The sequence below is a fragment of the Malaclemys terrapin genome, chromosome 17 (assembly GCF_027887155.1).
Source record: "Malaclemys terrapin pileata isolate rMalTer1 chromosome 17, rMalTer1.hap1, whole genome shotgun sequence".
NCBI lineage: Eukaryota > Metazoa > Chordata > Testudines > Emydidae > Malaclemys > Malaclemys terrapin.
In genome coordinates, this window is record NC_071521.1 from 4500496 (window position 1) to 4519263 (window position 18768).

Below are 18768 nucleotides of genomic sequence, written 5' to 3' on the forward strand. Positions count from 1 at the left end.
CAAAAGGCACACTGGCAAAGAGTGTGTGTGTGTGTGTGTGTGTGTGTGTGTGTGTGTGTGTGTGTGTGTGTGTGTGTGAGAGAGAGAGAGAGAGAGAGAGAGAGAATTAAAAATGACCCTTGTAGAGGAGACAAACTGAGCTTGACTTTGGTGGGCTATTTTCAAAGCCCAGTTTCCCCAGCTCTTAACGGGAGTTGAGCACTGAAAGTCTGGCCAGAAATGCCATGTTCTTGAGGCCTGTGGCTGGAACATGAGCGTTGACATCTACCCAAGTCAAATCTCGAATTGACAAGTAGACTCTCACTTGCATGTGATTGCCAAGCCTGAGAGACCGTGCCAGTGGAGGGTAGGGGAGGGAAGCACATGGTGGATGGGTTTTGCTGATGCTAATGACTAGTTAAGTGGCAAGTGACATAAATGGGCTTTCAATGCAGGGAGAGGACACAGCACACGCAGTCTGGATAAAGTCAGGGGGAGGCACTGTTGTCAGAGAGGGGGGCAGTTCTGAGCTGCTGATATTTTTACACAGGATTTAGCTGGCCCTGTGTGAACAATGGACTCCATGCCTGGGCCAGACCCTCAATTGCTGTAAACCAACCCAGCTCCATTGAAGTCAGTGTAGCTTCAGTGATTTACGCCAGCTGACAATCTGGCCATGTGCATCTATTTAAAAGAGTACTCTGGATTCACTTGGTGTAAAGAATTACTGTTGCTTGTCAGCAGTGAGAATAAATCCTTGTTTTAATAGTCTAATAACATCAACTCAGCTGTAACGGAGCTGGTGAAATCAGCAGGGGAGTCATTGCACGGATTGCCGGACAGCCATAGCCCGGTAAACAGCAGCCGTGAGCCTGGGAACATTAGTGTTACAGACACTTCAAAATTGCACGAGATCCTGCAGGAGCCATGGAGGCCCCGATGCAGGCGCATCTGTCTCCATCCTGGGTGGTATCCAGATGCTGGCAATGCACTCCAAGGCAGCGCTGCTACCCCCACAGCTCTTCCCATCTCCAAAGGGGACGTCCCTCCCCTCCTTACATGGCCTACTCCATTTTCCTTTTCAAGAGGAAGAGATTTAAAACTTTTTTTTTTTTTTTAATAAAGGAAAAGAACTCACACCTAATTGCTGCTAATTTGCAACTAAAAATAGCAAGAGACACATGACCCGGGCCTGAAGGCTAGATTTGTTCATTCCCTGCATGGGGTACAGCAGTGTTTCCCAAACTGGGGTTCATGAACCCCTGGGGGTTCACAAAACGTTACAGGGGGTTCTTGGGGAAAAATTCCCTAATGGCGGACAGAGCTGTCCCTAGAGACCCCGGACATCATGGGACACTGAGGAGACTTAACCTTCAAGACTCCTTGTAAGCAATGGAAAGGGAGGTGGATATTTTTTGCTGTTTTTAAAATTAAATAGGCAGCTAATATTGTTTTTAAAATTATTATGAAGAACAAGTTTAAGCTTTGTTGTAACGTGCGTTGTTTGCCTGAACTGCTCAAGACCTGAATGCTTGTGTAGGAGGAACTCTTTGAGTTGGCTTCTTAAATACCTTCATGCTGTTTCACATCTGATACTCCTTGATGAAACATAAGAGCCTAGTCTTATAACAGGCTTATTCAAAGTGGTACAAGCTACAAAAGTGAGATCTTGGAAGAGTGTTGCCGTTTTCATAATGCAATAAAAATACTGTAATGATAAATAATAATTAATAATACATAGTGTGTAATAAACATGTCACAAAACAAATTTTATATTTCCAAGATCACTGCTTTTATAATTTATACTCAGGGTAAAGGAGAAAATCCCTGGAAATATTCATTTTTAAGAGGGGGTTCACGAGACTTGACATTTTAGTGAAAGGGGTTCACAGGTTGTTAAAGTTTGGGAACCACTGGGGTATGGTGAGATTGCCGCAGTGGGTCAGTCTGGACATTGTTGTTTCTGAAATTGCAAGATCAGGGTTGGTTTGTTTCTCATTTTTCTTAAAATACAGACTAGGGTGATCCCAGAAGGCCCTTTGTGGCAGCGCAGGCAGACCCAGGCCCTGGGCAGGGACACATCATGGTCACCTCCTGGGCCAGCCTGCTACCCCAAGCACCTGGCTGGGCAGAGGTAGTTTCTGCAGCTGGGAGGGGCAGTCCTGGCATGCCCCATCAGTTGCTCTGTCGCCACCAGTGGAGAGGGGTTAGCCCTCGCTCGGGTAGTTCTGGGCACTCTGGTGGGCCACATGTTGCTTAGACTCAGCCCCAGGGCAGAGAGTGGTGGAGCCCCTTCCCACAGCCAGAACGAACTGCGAACGGGCTCCCAGAGGGATTCTGCAGCATAGTTCATGGAATTCTAAAATAACAGGCACTTGTCAATACTTCTCTTTCAATCGATTACTTTGCTAGAAGGATTCCTGGGCTGCCATCCCTATTGTCTCCTGGTCCAGAGGGTCAGTTTTGAACACACGTATTCTAGGCGCAAAGGGACTGTCATACTAGGGGGGGAGGGATAGCTCAGTGGTTTGAGCATTGGCCTGCTAAACCCAGGGTTGTGAGTTCAATCCTTGAGAGGGCCACGTGGGGATCTGGGGCAAAATCAGTACTTGGTCCTGCTAGTGAAGGCAGGGGGCTGGACTCAATGACCTTTCAAGGTCCCTTCCAGTTCTAGGAGATAGGATATCTCCCTTAATTTATTTATTTTAGCCCAGGGGCCAAGCCCAGACACAGTAGGCAGCCCTGGGATAACCTGCCCCCAGAGAATGTTGCCTCCTAACTGTGGGTCTGAGTCTAACTATGATCTACAACAGTGCTTCTCAACCAGGGGTACGTGTACCCTGGGGGTATGCAGAGGTCTTCCAGGAGGTACATCCACTAATCCAGAGATTTGCCTAGGTTTATAACAGGCGACATAAAAAGCACTAGTGAAGTCGGTACAAATTTCATACCATGACTTGTTTATACTGCTCTATACACTGAAACATTAAGTAATATTTATATTCCAATAGATCTATCCCAGAAATACCTGGTAAAAATGAGGAAGTCAGCAATTTGTCCGTAACAGTGTGCTGTGACACTTCTGTATGTGTATGTCTGGTTGTGTAAGCAAGTTGTTTTTAAGCAAGGTGTAAGTTGGGTACGCGAGAGAAATCAGAGCCCTGAAAGGGGGACAGTCAGCTGGAAAGGCTGAGCGCCCCTGATCTGCAAGAGCAGACAGGGTGGAGGAGCCAGGCAGTTCCCTTACTGAGGTGCCACAAGTGGTGAGAGAACCCCTGGTGAAAACCACTTTTTCTGTGCGGGAACCTCCTGAAAGGGAGCTGCAGCTGCCCAGGAAAGGCCCATGAGAAGCCTACATCTCACAGCAGGCGGGTGCAGAGCTTAGAGCATTAGCTGGGAGTGGGGATCCCAGGTTCAATGGCCTGCTCTGCCACAGATCCCCTTTGTCACCGCCAGGCGAAGTCCCCTAACGAGCGTGAGGTGCTCGGATGGGGCCAGCTAAACACCTTCCCTGGAGTGTGGACACCTTGCATCGACATGTGCATGTGGTACCTAGATTCACATATGGCTCCGAGCAGTGAGGTCTCTGAGCACCTATTGCAGAAAAGGAGCCTCCGAAACCCATTACACCCCACATCAGCCTTGCAGCCAGAAACATTAGGTGGCCTTCCTGTCTATCAGGCTTCTGCTGCTGCTCATAAAACTCCAGCACTTCACACTGTTTATGGCAGGCAAACCCCGGATAAGCTGTACCCTTTTGATCTCTCCATGCATTATTACTCTGAGACAAGCTGTTTAAAAATCGAGCTGTCGCGCCATAGCGTGCGAAGCAGGAGCTAAACGTACAAGAGAGGCGTTTGTGTTTAAATGGAGGAGTGAACGTTAATGGTCGCAGAGATGAGGGACGAAAGCCCTGGCGTGAGTCGTAATTCGGGCAGCAAAGTCCTGTTCGGGCTTCACTCACCGGACCCAGATTGGGCTCTCTGGCTGTGGATCTACCATGTGTTGGCATGTGTGTTAGCTAGTACCAGTTTCCTCACACTGGCTTTGGCCATTCCTGTTCCCACCTGGCTACAGCCTTCCTGCTGGATCACCTCTAATGGGCTAGTGCACAATGTACCTCTCGCACAGGGGAGGCAATAGGTCTCCAGCGACAGGCATTAGCCTGGCTTCAAAGTCATTAAAACTCATGGGGCCTTGAAGTGCATCTCCAAGAAATGAAATCCTTCAAAGCCCAGGAGGCAGTAGGATGGCACTGCCATTTTGGGCCACTTCGCATTTGGAGTAACTACGCCAGCTGGGTAAGAGAAATCATCACTGCAACAGGCACGCCTAGGAGAGGTCATTACTATCCCATTAAAAAGCCACGCACCAGCTCTTGTCAATACTTCTCTTTCAATCTCTGAGCACAAGTGGCAGATGGGATCCAATTGCAGTCATGTAATCACTTCCTTTCCAGTAAGAATCAATGGGGTTATATTTTAAATAACCATTTATATTTTTTGGAGGAAAAAGCAAATGCAAAAAAATCCCCAAGCTGCACTCAAACAAGTAGATTTTATAAGCTAGCAAAGACGAAATGCTTAGTGTGTAAACTAACCGAGAAAAACGCAGATGGTTCATCGGTTATCCTTACATTGGCTTCTAAGAAAGGGGTCCATGTTCCTTGCATTTTTTTTATTTAATTTTATTTATTCATTTTGTTTCCTCCCCTACCCCCCAGATTTGCCAGGGGTACCGAGGATCAAATTCTATTCAGCAACATGGTGTTTTTTTGGCCAACTTCCAGGTTTCAATAGTTAGTCTTTTGATAATCATGCAGGGTGGGGTAGAAATACTTTTGGATATTAATTATTCTGAAGATGCCCCTAGGTTTGGAAGATTCAAGGGGGAGACTGCACAGACAAAGGTCTGTCTGATCTAAAGAACCTACATACGATGCTGCAAAGAAGAGGCAATGCCTCTTTCCGGCCTGCTTTCTTGTAATTTAGCAGCTAAATTTTATTCTATTTAGAGACAGTCAAACCTGCCTGATCTGGAATACACTCTGTAACTGCTTTAAATCCGTGTGTCCAACTCCTTGCTTTGCATAAGGGCCTGCACACTCTTGGTGTGTAATATTAACTTACCAAGAGCTAAAAGCTGTATGAGCAAATAATGTTAATGGAGCCGTGTAATGCATATTTCATCTGCTAATTCCACTCAAGTAGATATAAATTACATATGCAGATCCTGGCTTCCATCTGCTGATGAAAGAGACTGGTTAATGCACATTTGAAATCACTTGCAGTATCCAGAGCTAGGAACAACTTGCACATATGGAGAATTATTTGAGAAAGCAATTCTTAACGTGCCTTAATTACTCCAGGTATTGGGGCCTTTATTATGTAAATGAAAAACCACGGTAAAATGGAAAGGTTTGTGGGGCTTTGAAATTGACTTGGTCTCCGCGAGATGCAGCCTCTCCCTTAGTAAAGAGCAGTCAGAAGAGAACCCCCAGAGCCAGGAATGGCTGGGATCACTGACATAACACCTGAGGGTTTGTCATCCTGTCACATCAAGAGAAAATGTTTCTGAAGCAGAGATGCTTTGGCTCTTTGGAGCAGGAATACACGAGAGCCTGAAAATGCCTCTCCACAGAGACCAGATCATAGCACTTGTTCTGAGCCAGAAACTCCAGCATGTTCTGAATGATCGGTCCAAAGTACTGCAGCCGTGAATGTCTCTCTCATTCACTGTCCGTTACAAGGACTGCAGCGGTTGTGCCTCCGCACCTCAATTTGAGAGAATTGTCCCTGTCTGACCAATTTCAGAGCAAAAAATCCAAATGTTGTACAAACTCCATATTATCATTGACAAGGTGGTAACCCCCAAAGGCCCAATCAGGAATGCTGGGCTGGGCCCTGCACCAAAGGTCAGGCAAGGGCCTTCCCCCAAAGAGTTTACAATCTAATCTCATACAATCACTACCACTTGTTGTAGCATCCTTTGAAAAGAGCACAGAACAGTTCAGGAAAGAAGTCTAGAAGAACCCTCTGTCCAGATAACACTGCAGAGGAGTCTACGGAGGCAGGCTGTAATTATCCAAATGGGAATTCAGCCCGGACAGTGAATGCCACAGGACTTTTAATATGACCAGGACCTCCATTTTAGAAGTCAGGTGAAAGACAGTATTTCCAGCTGCAGTGTCCCACTGACACTGAAGAGGGAAATGGTTTGGATATAGGATTATGGCTGAGCAAAGTCCCCTCCCCCCACCCCGTTGAATAACCAGGATTTTCCTGTGGGATTTCCTATCCAAACAGTAGCAGGACTGATCTTATCTAGCTCCTAGAGATCAAGATCCCAACTGAGGCCGGTCTAGCTGCAGATTTAGCTTTCAAAGAACCGGGGTGCAGGGAGCTAGAATGTAAATATAAAGTTAATACCGTGGCGTATGTCCACTACTTCCCAACCGTCCATGTGCTGTTTCTGGACCCTTATGTTCTAGAAAAATAAATAGCTCCACCTCCTTCCTCAAAACACACCTTACTCAGGATTGCAGGGGAAGTAACAGACTCAGGAAGTAGATGGAACTCTGACCAGTTCTGCTCCCCGGACAGAACGGGTAGTCACAGTCTCCCACTTGCATGGCTTGCGGGACAGCTATTCCATGCCCTTGCTCCTAAACTGGCTACAGCAAGTAGCTGATCTAAGCAACCTAATGAGGTACCTTTTCCTCCACCGCAATTGCAGGCTGGAGCTTCTGAAGCCGGGAGAGTGGCTCTGTAAGCAGTAATAATGGAGGGAGAGTGAATATTTTAAATGTACGGAACATTCCTTGTTTCAAACCAAATTTGCCTCCCTCACCCATGGAGGCCACGTTCGCGCTCTCTGTATTCATCTCAGTATTGCTATTAGAAGCGCCGACCTTTGAAACTGATGGGATTAGAAAATTAAACTCTATTTTTTTATTTTTAAATATCCCATGAGTTTCCCTCTCAGCATCTTAGCTAGCACCGACTTAGAGCGTTACCAGTGCACCCGACCTGCAAAGGGGTGGGTGGGTGCGGAGGGGGAAGGAAGGGCTTTGGTTCTTCCCTTTTCACAGCATACGACTGTCCCAGCCCCGGGTACTGCGAGCAGCCGCCAGAGAGGTCAAACATTCGCAGGAAGTTGGCATGTTCGAATGTAGCTGAGCACAACTGGGCCTGTGCTCCCGGTAACGGGGCAACATGTAAACAATACTACACAGATCGCTGTTGATTAGACTGTCGGGCCTCCCATCCAGTGGAAAAATGAGGATTTATGATCCTTAGAAACATAAAAGTGGCCACTGGAAAGCAGAAAACGAGCAGGAAATACACTGGACAAGGTTGGCAAAATATCCTGAATACGCTTTTTTTCTAATTTAAGTTAGCTTATTCCGCCATCTGACTTATCACATTCCCCACACAAAGCTCTCTGGCAGACCTACCCCTGCTCTGCCTGGATAGCTGCCCCCTGGGGCGTATGTCACAGTGCAGGGCTAGCTGCCCTCTCAGAAGGCACCAGCCGGGTGTCAGACCTTGTGCCTTTACCGCTCCTGGGGCGGAATTTCACAATCCTCCCGTTCTCACACCGGGCCCCAGGTATCCACTGTGCTTACCCTGCAGGGCTGACCTGGGGTTCTTTGCGTCAGCCATCTACGACTAGTGACAAATACCGTGCTCAGACAGCCGTCTCAAACCAAAGGATCCAACAGTCTACATGCACGTCTGTCGTCACTGAAGGCCTACCATCCTGTGATGGCTTCTCCAGAGCACCCCAATGGGGCGCTGGATCTCAGCCTCATTTCCCATGAGTACTCAACCTCTCTTCAGAGGGACCCTATAAATCCTGCCACAGTTCCTTTGTTCTTCTATGTTCCAGGCCTTTTCCTGTCCTGGCCAGAATAAGTTCTGTAGGCTGGCTGGAGAGGAGGTAAAACCATCAAAGCTACTAGTTCTGGCATTGTCCCTTAACAACTCCTCAGTGTTTGCTGAGAGGTGACTATCCTGAGCCATTCTTTTCCTTCCGGCCTGTTTTCCCAGCCAGCCCTCTGTTGAGTTAACCCCATCTACCATAAACATCTCAATAAACAGACAACATACAGTATTAACAAATGATGACAGAGCACCTCCAAATCCATATGCCCCATACGGGGAGAACAAACAGGAGCCTCTTGCCCCCCTTAAGGAAGGTCTGTAATTCCTCTGCACTTCTTGCTGGTTCAATGGAAGCAGCCGGTCCTACAACCAGCCTTTTGCTCTGTGCAGTCAGCTCATGGAAATATGTTGTGTGGGCAGACGAGCAGCAGGCGGGTGGTTTTCTGGGTCAGGCGTGGGATCCCCACGTGCCGTAACTCCATCCCCTTTACCGGGGATTCCACTTCCAACCAAAATTCACAGCTAGGCTTGGTCCCACTAAACAGCCTCATGTTTATGCCCAGATCAAGCCCAGCATGGGCGGAAGCTTCACCCGCCACAGCCCTGGTCTGCCGGGACTCGCTCTGGGGCCTTGGCGTCTCCAGCTTTCCCACTGCTGCTAGTATCAGGAGCAGGGCCGGTGGAAGGATGTTTCGCGCCCTAGGCAAAACTTCCACCTGCGCCCCTCTCCCGTCCCCCGCCCTGAGCCCCCCCCCCCGGCAGCTCCCCCTCTCCACCCTGAGGCGCCCCCCCGCCCCAGCTCCCCCCTCCCCCCACCTCCTCCCTGAGCACGCTGTGGCTGCTTCACTTCTCCCGCCTCCCAGGCTTGCGGCGCCGATCAGCTTAGGCCAATCAGCTAAGGCACCACAAGCCTGGGAGGCGGGAGAAGTGAAGCAGCGACGGCGTGCTCGGGGAGGAGGCGGGGCATGGGGGAGCTGGGGCGGGGAATTCCCCTGCGTGCCGCCCCCCTCCCCGCTGCAGGCGGCCCTCCCCGCGCTCCACTGCCCCAGCTCCCTCCGTCTAAATGCCGGCGGCGACCGGGGCGGCCGAAGATCCAGCCGCCGCAGTCACTGCTGAAGAAAATGGCGCCCCACCCAAATCCTAATGCCCTAGGCGACCGCCTAGGTCACCTAAATGGTTGCACCGGCCCTGATCAGGAGGAGCATTTTGACCTGTGTCACCTAGAGCTGCCCAGAGCCAGAACCCTGCCGATGCTAACACTAGGGGAGCAGCGGTAGTGTTAGAGCAATGGTGTGGGAGCCTGAGTGCAGACACAGCCTCAGGAGTGAGAGGGAATCTGGACTCGGAGCCCAGAAATTCTCTGGCCCATGTCACCTACGGGTCTCAGAGCTCTTTAAATAGGCGGCTTCACCATGCTTCTGTGAGGTAGGCAGCGGTTACCCCCTTTGAGAGATGGGGAAATAGAAGCGTAGATACTTCCACTTACCAGCTCTGGATCTAACAGCAAGACAGTCAAACAGCTGGGAAGGGAACCCAGGAAACCTGAGTTCCAGTCCGTTGCTCGAGCCAGCAGCCAGCCCTCCACCCTTAGCCTCACTGCCAAGCCTGTCACCAAGGCGCTGAGCAGAGTCTCTCTGCAGATGTCCATCCACGAGGAACTGGGCTGCGAGCACCAGCTCTTTTCACACGGGCTACGAACTGATACGCACGGGTATCTGAGCAGGTGAGAGAGAGCCTTAGCACCCCATTACTCACTCACAAGCCATCCAATCCTGCACAGCTTGTGTATATTATGACCAAAGGGACATCCTATTGCATGGAAACATATGTGAGGAGGAGACTGGCTTGCAGCACGTACAATCAATCACCTTGGAGCATTGGAGAGTTAAATTAATGATTACTGGGCTGGAGCGTTTTGGTTCAAGCCAATACCCGCTGAACCCAAAGCTGCAAGCGACATTGCAGACTGGGCTTGCCTGAGTCACTCTGAGGGGCCCAGAGTTGCAGAATCCGGGGATTAAGCCGGTAGAACCTTTTGCCTTTCCTAAAGCCTCCAGCTTGGCATTCCCAGCAACATTTTGTTTCTAATTGCTCTGACCCTCAGGTTTTCTTGGCCCTGAGCCCAGTGACCCTTAAATGAGCAGGTCATGTTGGCCAGGCGTAGGTGGTTCATGTGCTCAGCTTGTGAATGCAGCTCTGAGACCAGCTTCTTGAAAGTTGCCTGTAAAAGGAAGCAACAGCTCAGTACAGCTCCTCTTAATTCAGCCTTTTGCCATACTTCAGATCCTCGCAGAGTCACAGGGATTTTCTGTCTCCCTTAGGGGCATTCTGCAGGGGGACAGAAAAGCTTCTGCCAGCAGCTATAGTCGGTACATTGGGCACATTCGGGGTGAAATCCACCCCGGCCGCTTCCTTGTTAATTCATATTTTGGCCTCAGAGACAAACCAGCCTCCTGATGGGGTGCACACGTGCAGGTGTGTGAAGCCAGAATACAGCTCCCAGAGTTTTGCAAAATTCTCCTGCACCGCAGTACAGACCGACCCCCTCCCTCGCTGTACAATTCTGGAAGCCACAACCAAGCACAGTTCGTGGACAGCAGGAGGCCAAGTTGTGGACCAGGGCTTTCCAGAATACACGCCCTCCGTTCACCCGCTTTGCTGCTGAAACTGCACTGCCAGATGGTTTCAGCCCAAATAGCTAAAGGAACCTCCAAAATCCATTCCAGAAAACATCGTCCCGTGTTACTGACAAAGCCTTCCCATTGGCTAGTGCCTAAGTGAGGCTTTAGGTCTGAAAACAGATCCTGCAGGAACACTGCTCTGCACAGCTCAGCCGAATCTCTCCAAGATCCTGAGCATCTCCTGCTGTCACACACACACCACCTCAGAATCCAAAAGCAACCGGAAAGTGACTGAGCCAAATACTTCCTGCTGAAACAGAGGTTTTCCGTCATTTGCAAACACGGATCCTCGCAGCACCTCTCCAAGACAGGGAAACGTTGCCCCATTTCACGGTTTTGCAAACCACAACACAGTGGCTTGCCAAAGGCCCGCTTAGCAAGTCATGGCAGAGCTGGGACTAGGAGTTGGGAGTTCCTGGCTCCTGCTCACGTGGTTAGGATCACACTGCTCTCTTGTACAGTGTGTGCAAACTTGCTATTCCCCAGAAGAATCCCATCCTCCAATGTCTGTCATTTAACTACATTAACGATTCCCTGTGATGTCCAATGCCCAGCACCCTGGGGTAATCAGGGCTGCATGGCATCTCAATTGATGTGTGCCCTGCCTAAGAGCCCATGCAAAGCCTCAGACCGATCTGGAGAGAGGCTCAGCTGCTCCTTACAGGGAGGAAGGAAAAGCCAGTGGGTCAGATATTTGAGATTAAATTAAAAGCAGGAGACATGTAAGTGAGCCTCCCCCTAGGTCCACTCCCCTGGGTGGAGTTCAGGCTGGTGCTCCTGGGAGAGGGGGATTGTCAATCATTTACATTTCATGGTAAGAGAAAACTGATAGATGGTTTTTAAAAAGGGGGCTGAAGAAACTGGAGATAGCCAGACCAGATGAACTGCGACAGCCTGTCCTTGAGTTCAGTCTTTAAGCATCTGAAAGGCAATAATTATTTCTCCTTTAAAGAACTTCCTTCCCCTCCCTCGACAGTCTCCTGGAAAAGGCAAACACTGTAGGCAAACAGTTTGGGAAAACAGGAGGAGGTCCTGCCCTGGGCTGAGGGGGTTAATAGCGAGGCGCACCGAGATGAGCTCTCTGGTTACAGGGAGGAGGGGGTGTCAGTCTGACCTGGCGGGGGGGTCAGAGAAGAGAACTATTTCCAGGCATACCAGACCTTCCTTTCTTCTCTGTACCGAGGCTGAGGGGAGCCTGCCTGTCTGGGCTCTGAAGAGCATTCGGATGGGCACGCACTGCAAACCCTTTCTTTTGATCTGGTGTTAAGAAAACTCCTGCCCTCTGGGCGTTTCATGCAGACGGCCCCCACTGCCACCAACCCCGTCCACCTGGAAGGGGGGTTAGCGAAGGCAAAAGATATGTCTGGAGCCCAAACCCTTGCTTCGTGGCGGTCCAAAGGACGTGGGCAGTGGGTGCTCCCAGTGCAGAGAGCTGCCAAGGGCACACAAGGGGGCAGGGGCGACAGCTCCGATTGGAGGTTTCCGTTCCTAATGACGTGTGCTGTTCGGGAACAAAACCCCGTCACCCGCTTTAGAAAGGGATGGGAGAAAAGCAGCCTTTTCCTGGCTGCCTCGTTGCCAAAGAGATTCAGCAGCTCTCCCCCAGCAACCCGAGCGGCCGCACAGCCCAGTGCAAGGTGACATCATCTGCCCTTTGGGGCCTCTCCAACAAAGGCACCATTATGTACTGTCATCTCCAGGAACCCCCCGGCATGCCCAGGTTAAACAGAGAACTTTCCCACACCCAGCTGCTCTGTTGCTGGGGTGGACCAGACCCAATTCACCAGGGCAGCCCAGCACCATTCACTCACTGAAAGGGAACAAGGGCACCCTTCCTGGGTGCCGTGCTATCCCGGCCCTGCCTTTCCTTTCGCTGTGGACAGCCGGGCCGAAGGCAGAGGGTGAAAGCCAATGAGCCCGTCACCTCTAGAGCCCCAGTTCAATCCAGCCCAGGGCCCAAAAGTTACCCGCCAGTGGCCGGTGAATGAATCTGGCCTATGTCTAGTTCCCAGTGGACACGTGCTTATCCCAGACCCACCCCTTTCCTGGCTTCCCAGCTGAGATGGCCACGGTGTGACGGGCCCATGAAGACTCAACTACCCTCTGCCCACAAAAGAGTATCCTGACCCAGTCCGGAGGGAGGCCCGTGGCGGGGAAGCTGCCCTCCTGCGCCCAGCGCTGTGCCTGCTCAGAGGATGAAGAGAGGCCTTTGTGCTCCAGGGCCGTCCTCATGGGACCTTTCACCAGGGCAGGGCTGGCGACGAGAGACGAGTACTGGCGGGAAGTGCAGGGAGCTCGGCGAGGCTGCTACAACGTCGATACTCACCCTACCCGATGCATGCACGTCGGGTGGGCTGGAGAGCAGGGCTGCAAAGGCGGTGTTAGATTGTCCTGCGGTGCCAGAGCAGCTTGTGGATCGCTTGGCATCTTTGGCATCAAAGCAAAACAGGCTAGTTCTCGGCCAAACGTGAACTCAGCAGCTTCTCCTGTGGGTAGAGAATCCACGCCGGGCCCGTACATGTGCAGCAATCGCTACGTTCCAGACAGGTGGCGAGCGCTGAAGGACCGGAGTTTGGAAACACCACTTTGCTCTCTCTGTACTGGAATTAGACTTTCAATCTCTTGCACTGTGCCCCATCGGTCAAACACTAGACCTGGCTAGCTGTCGTTGCAGTCTGAGTACCAAGCTGTTCCGGATGTATATACTGCATCCGCTTCCGCGGATTCACAATGCCTGCTGGTTTCAACGAGTGGAGACCCAGGCGGTTTGTGTGGACTCATGCCCCCAAGAGAGCTGTTCAGAGGCTGCACGGCGGACGGGGACAGCCAGGAGCATTCATTAGTACTTGTACTGAGGTTGTGGCTCGAGGCCCCAGTCAGGGATCCGGGCCCCACTGTAGTGCACACACATAAATGGAGACCGTCCCTGTCTCAAAGAGCTGATACACGCTAAAGACATGGCAAGAGATGCTAATCTGAGGAGAAGCAGATCAGGTTCACCTGACCCAGCCCCTTGAACGGATGCTGCCGATTGTAGGCTGGGATGCCAGCCCGTCCCAGCGTTTCTCTGTGAACAGGGATCCAGCGGCGCCCAGGCAGGGAGCACAGCTCATCCCTGTGCCGCTTTCTGGACACAGGGCACTTCACGCTCTCGCTCCCCTTTCGGCCTGCGGTGTCTCCTTTGGCACCGCGCATTGCACAAATGGTGAGACGTCGGGTTTGATGCTCTTGCAACTTTAACCCTAAATGTTCGAACAACAAAAGCCTAAAGGATAAGAATATGCCCGATTCGCCGCCACAGGATGGGACAGATCCATGGCAAAGCTCAGGCAAGAGGGCCACGCTCCGCACTGGCACACGTGGGAGGAGGATGGGCTTGTGGTTAGGGCATTGTGTTAGCACTCGGGGGCTCTAGCCTCCCTGGGTGTCCTTGGGCAAGTCCCCTGATCTCTCTGGGGCTCAGTTCCCCATCTGAAGAGTAAGGATAACTCTCGGTCTTGTCTGTTTATTGTGTTAGAGCCCAGACCGTCCCACGCTGTGTGTTTGTACAGTGCCGCTGGCCCTGGGTTCCTGTTACTCCTTCCAAAGCTCTCTGTCCAGTCAGTTCCTCTGCCCTCTCACGTTGTGCCCTACAAGCCTAGTCACAGGGTGACACACTAAGCAAGATGTGGGAGCCTCTGGGAGGCTCCTGGCTGAATTCCTCACTGGCCAGTACAATGGCTATGCTTGGCAGCTACTCCCTCTGGCAGCAGAGAGGAGCTGTGGCTTGCACAGGGGAAAGGGAGGTGGGAGGGAAGGACACAGCGGTGATTAATGGGACTGTGTCATCCCTATCCCTGAGGGAGACAGAGTTTATTGCTTGTACATGGTAGGACTTGTTTGGAAAGACAGAATATAAATTAAGAGACGTTTTTAATTCTTCTCTGGCTCTTCACGGGAATGTTCATGTCACTGATCCTGCAGAGAGGTGTGTCGTTATTTAGACTTTAAGTAGTCGGAATTAATGTGGGAGTGGGTAGGGCCCTGCCATGTCTGCTCCTATCTGGATGCTTTCAGGGATGGCGAGAGCAGCAGCGTACGAGTGGAGGGTGGCTGAGGCCGAGCTCATTACGCTCGGGGGTATTTCATGAGCACGCTGACACAGATACAGTGAGAATTCCTGATGCGATGGTTCTGAGGGAGGGCGGGCGTTGGGATTTCAGAACACTAAATAATGCAGCACTTCCCTGTACATTTATGTAATGGTGCTATTTTAGGCCATATATTCAAAATGAGAACTCACAACTTTTATTCCTCTGGCAAACCAGAGCAGCCAGAGAGAAAGCTCTGACCTCGTGCTCTCCAGGCAGGACTGAGTGTGACACGTAGGAGGTACGCAGAGTCACCAGGCTACACGGCAGACTCCATCCAACCCAGGTGCCAGGAGGCCAATGTGTCTGTTGCTGCAAAAGGCGCGAGATGGAGAGTGACACTAAAGAATATGCAAGCCAGAGGGGCCGTGGCCTTTCTGATCAGATCAGGAGTTTAGCTGCCCTGGAACTACACCCTGCTTTCACAGGGGGACACATTGCATCATCTAAGAGTTCTTTTCCAGATCTAACTTCTAGGATGCTCGGAGGTCCCTATGTAACCGGGCGGTCAGGGGACCTGGGGCCAGCCAGCCCTGTGGTTATGCAGAGTCCCTTTCAGAGGTTAGAGGTGCTCCTCAGATCCAGCTGGGAAGGGTTCAAGGGATTGCCTAATGAGCCCTGATTCCTATTCAAGGCTGAAAGAGCTCAGCTGATGTGGAGAGAGAGAGAGGGAACAGGTGGCATCTCTCAGACAAGTGGCTGGTACCGCGGGAAATGAAGACCCTGGGCAGGGGGAATGACTGGGCTTGTGTGTGGAATGGCTTTAGTGTGAAGAAATAAAGCTGAAGCCCTAAGGTAAAAGGGCCCTTCACGGGCAGAGGGCCCAGGCTGCCAGCACCCTCTCCACACCGCTGCAACCTCCTTCTTGCAGCATGTGAATTTGGTGTGTTGGAGAAGGTCCAATCCCAGATCCACTAGGAGCAAAGCTATTTACCCAAAGGAAAAGCAGAGCCTGGCTTGTTTGCAAGGCTCATCTCATGCTGGTGATGCTCCTACCACCCTAAGAACAAACCCACTTATTTTTTAAGCTCTTCAGGGCAAGGACATGGCATGGCTTTTTATTTGCTCTGAAGTGCCTTGTGCGGGTTGGGTGCTAGATGAAGTAGTGCAGGCATGGACATCTCACAGTTTTCATCTGTAGTCGGGGTGAATTTCTGCATTAGCAGTCGGCAGGTCTGTGGCGTCTCTCTGCTTTGCTATGCTTGTGGGAAGAGAATCCTGTCTCTGAAGATGATGTGACCCTTGATGCTTTCACCAGAGAGCGGAGAACGAAAGACGTTTTGGGGCAATACCACATAAGGAGCTTTCACGGGAGCCTGTTCCTGAGCTGTAAGTTCTACTATGATCTCATCCTAGGACAAGTTTATCTCAGACATCACACTCCCCAACCACCCCCACCAGAATTCCCATTGCAATGACAGTAGAGCGCAGAGGAGGCAAGATGTGAAATATGACAGCCTGGAGCTTGCCAGGTTTTAGGCCTGGTGGGGCCGTGTTCCCATGTGGATTCAGGAACCCTGAGAGCGCACGCTAGAACAATTTCCAGAAACAAATGCTATCGGCCCAGGGACTCCGGCAGCATGTCTCTCACTGCTCTGCCAGCACGCTATGCGTAGGGAACAAGAACCCCTAGCCAGCAGCACACAGACAGGAGAGACCCTCTGCAAGAGAGAGAAGCACCTCTTTCTCGGCATACATGATACACTGCCAAAGGGCTGGAAGGGCAAAACGTATACAAATAGAAACCCTCGCCCATCCTAACAGAGGGCAATGCCACACGGCCTTGATTCGGGTCTCATGCTGGTGTAAGCAAAATCCGATTCAGGGCCGTGTTTACAAACCGCTAAAGCCTGCAGGTCTGCACTCCTGACTCCCCCATCCCCATGTTGCAGACTTCAGACGTTCTGAGAAGTATCTGCACTCTGAGATATGCTCATCCCATGTTTTCTACGCTTTTGTTCAGCCCCTTCTACCTCCCATATTAAGTTCCATTCAGCTACCGCCTCCCCACGTCCCTTTCCCTCAGAGCAGTATTTGTTACCTGCACCTACAAGTGGGGAGAAGTGCTCTGTGCCTTCTCCTCACCCCCAGTGGACTGTCCCCTCTGACGTTACAGCAGAGTGTCCGTGCTGCTAGCCACAGAAGTGGAGGAGCAAAGTACCGCAGCCATCTGAAGTGCTGGTTGGGCGTTACATTCTGGAAAGAGCGGTGTTTGGCTAGAGTGGTTTAACACAATTAATCTGACATTAATTAGCTCCCGGGAGAAGATATAAGCCCCAGGGGGCTTCCCACTCCCAGAACAGCGGAAGTCGCACATATCTTCCTTGTATGGAAGGGGAGGTGGCGAGGCAAGGAAGTCGGCACAAGGGAGTGAGATACGACACGGCCCAGCTAACTCGAGGAGTTTCCCTCTACAGGCCAGTCTGGGCTCAGTCTCCGTGGCGGGTGACGTGGCAAGAAGGTCAGTGCCCTCCTCTCCCACTCTCAAGCTCTTTTCTCTAAGGAAACGGTTGATTTCAATCAATGCAATCTGAAGGCAGGAGCCCTAGAGGACGGAGGAGCCAGGGGAACCAGTGGCCTGGCTAGCTGCCAGACGCATCGAGCTGCGCTCCCAGGAGCTGAGCAGTGTAGCGACGTTTAGGCACGAAAATAGTTAGACAAAAAAAGCAACGGTCAGAAACAAGAAAACAAGATCGATCAAGTTCCCCAAGCGACAGAGCTTCAGCCTGCAAACTGCCAAGTGTCCACACCCAGCGCTCCAACTGCGAGCAAAACACATTACTCAACCTGCGATGCAGAATGCAATGAAGACTAACTAGGCCACCGGGGGAGGTCTGAAGCCAGGCGAAGGCATCTGTCTCTCTGCCTCCAAGCAGAGGGTTGGTGGAGATAACTCAGAGGAGAGCAGGTTAGCACTGAAGAGCCTGACTCCATCTCCAGTCATAACCCAGCATTCAACTGACAGATACAATCCGCAAGAGCCACCAGAGGTGCTGAGGCACTCGACACAGGACAATGTTCACACTGCGTTTCATGCCCCGTTGGCTCTGTGCTATTACGCTTTATTCTCTGATTTCATGGCAGAATGCCCTTTGCTAACTCCAACCCTGGGTACAGCTGAACCGTTCAATTCCTAAGCCAGCAGCCTTCACAAACAAACCCAACACCTACCTGGTCTCGGTCAGATCAGGGCTGGTGCACCTTGACACAGAACCATTTCATTTATTCCCAGGCAAGAGAACCATCTTCAGCTGCTTTTAACACTGTCAATCTGTATCCGTTACATAAGAGTATTTCCACTGGAGAGAACATTTACCACAACCTTAGAAGGCCTGGAAAGTCAAACTTAGCTGTGGCCCCAAGCATTGCAAAGGATGGAAATGCCTATGGGTGTGCACATCTTTCGATATTGATGGTGCAACAGATCGGATCAAGCCACTGGTTCCCAGCACTCCCAGATGGAGTTCGGCAGCTTTACCAGAGTCCCTGGAATGCCCGCATTACAATGCCCTTCCTTTAGCAAATAGTTGGCTCCCTTTGCCCCGGACTGCTGCTAGGTGCCACCTCCTCAGCACAATAAGCACAGAGGGCTAGACTGGTAAAAGCACCAAGCAACTCCCATTGACATTAGTGGGAGGTAAGCTCCTAGTTGGATTTTCAAAACTGTCTGTCTGAATCTTCAGGCACCTAAATACCTTGAAAAAACTGGCCCAGAGTTCCTATTATCATTTCTTACAGGGAGACAAAGCTGAAGATGCTAATGGCCTGTGTTGGCAGCACGTCCAGTTACCCACGAATATTTAACTTTACAGGGTGCTTCCCTGTCACAAGACTGTGGCGCCTCACAACCTGGGCTGCAGGGACTAGCCCGAGACTGGTGCTGCCCGGCAGAGGCAGCAACATGAAGTGAAGGGCATGCCCAGTGCCCCTTAGCTGTGGTGAGGTTCCCAACCTCAGAGCCGAAGTCCCCAGCTACCCAACACCCCCTCCTCCACTACAGAGCTTCTTCCAGCGAGCACACAGAGTACAATTTAGCCCTACAAATCTCACCGCTCTCTCACCCCATGACAAAAAAGAAAGACACATTTATTT

The 18768-nt window shown here is 51.2% G+C and overlaps 1 protein-coding gene across 2 annotated transcripts in view; it reads right to left on the reverse strand.

The window, feature by feature from the left end:
* Positions 1–18768, reverse strand: part of LOC128825290 (carboxyl-terminal PDZ ligand of neuronal nitric oxide synthase protein-like) — a 68637-nt gene that overhangs the window by 24682 nt on the left and 25187 nt on the right. Inside the window, exon 1 of one of the 2 annotated variants that reach the window (XM_054007654.1) lies at positions 17848–17974. The exons of the other annotated variant lie outside the window; for it this stretch is intronic. The gene's annotated coding sequence lies outside the window, so the exon portion shown is untranslated. Of the gene's footprint in view, positions 1–17847; positions 17975–18768 lie in introns of those variants that run through there. 2 annotated transcript variants of the gene reach the window in all.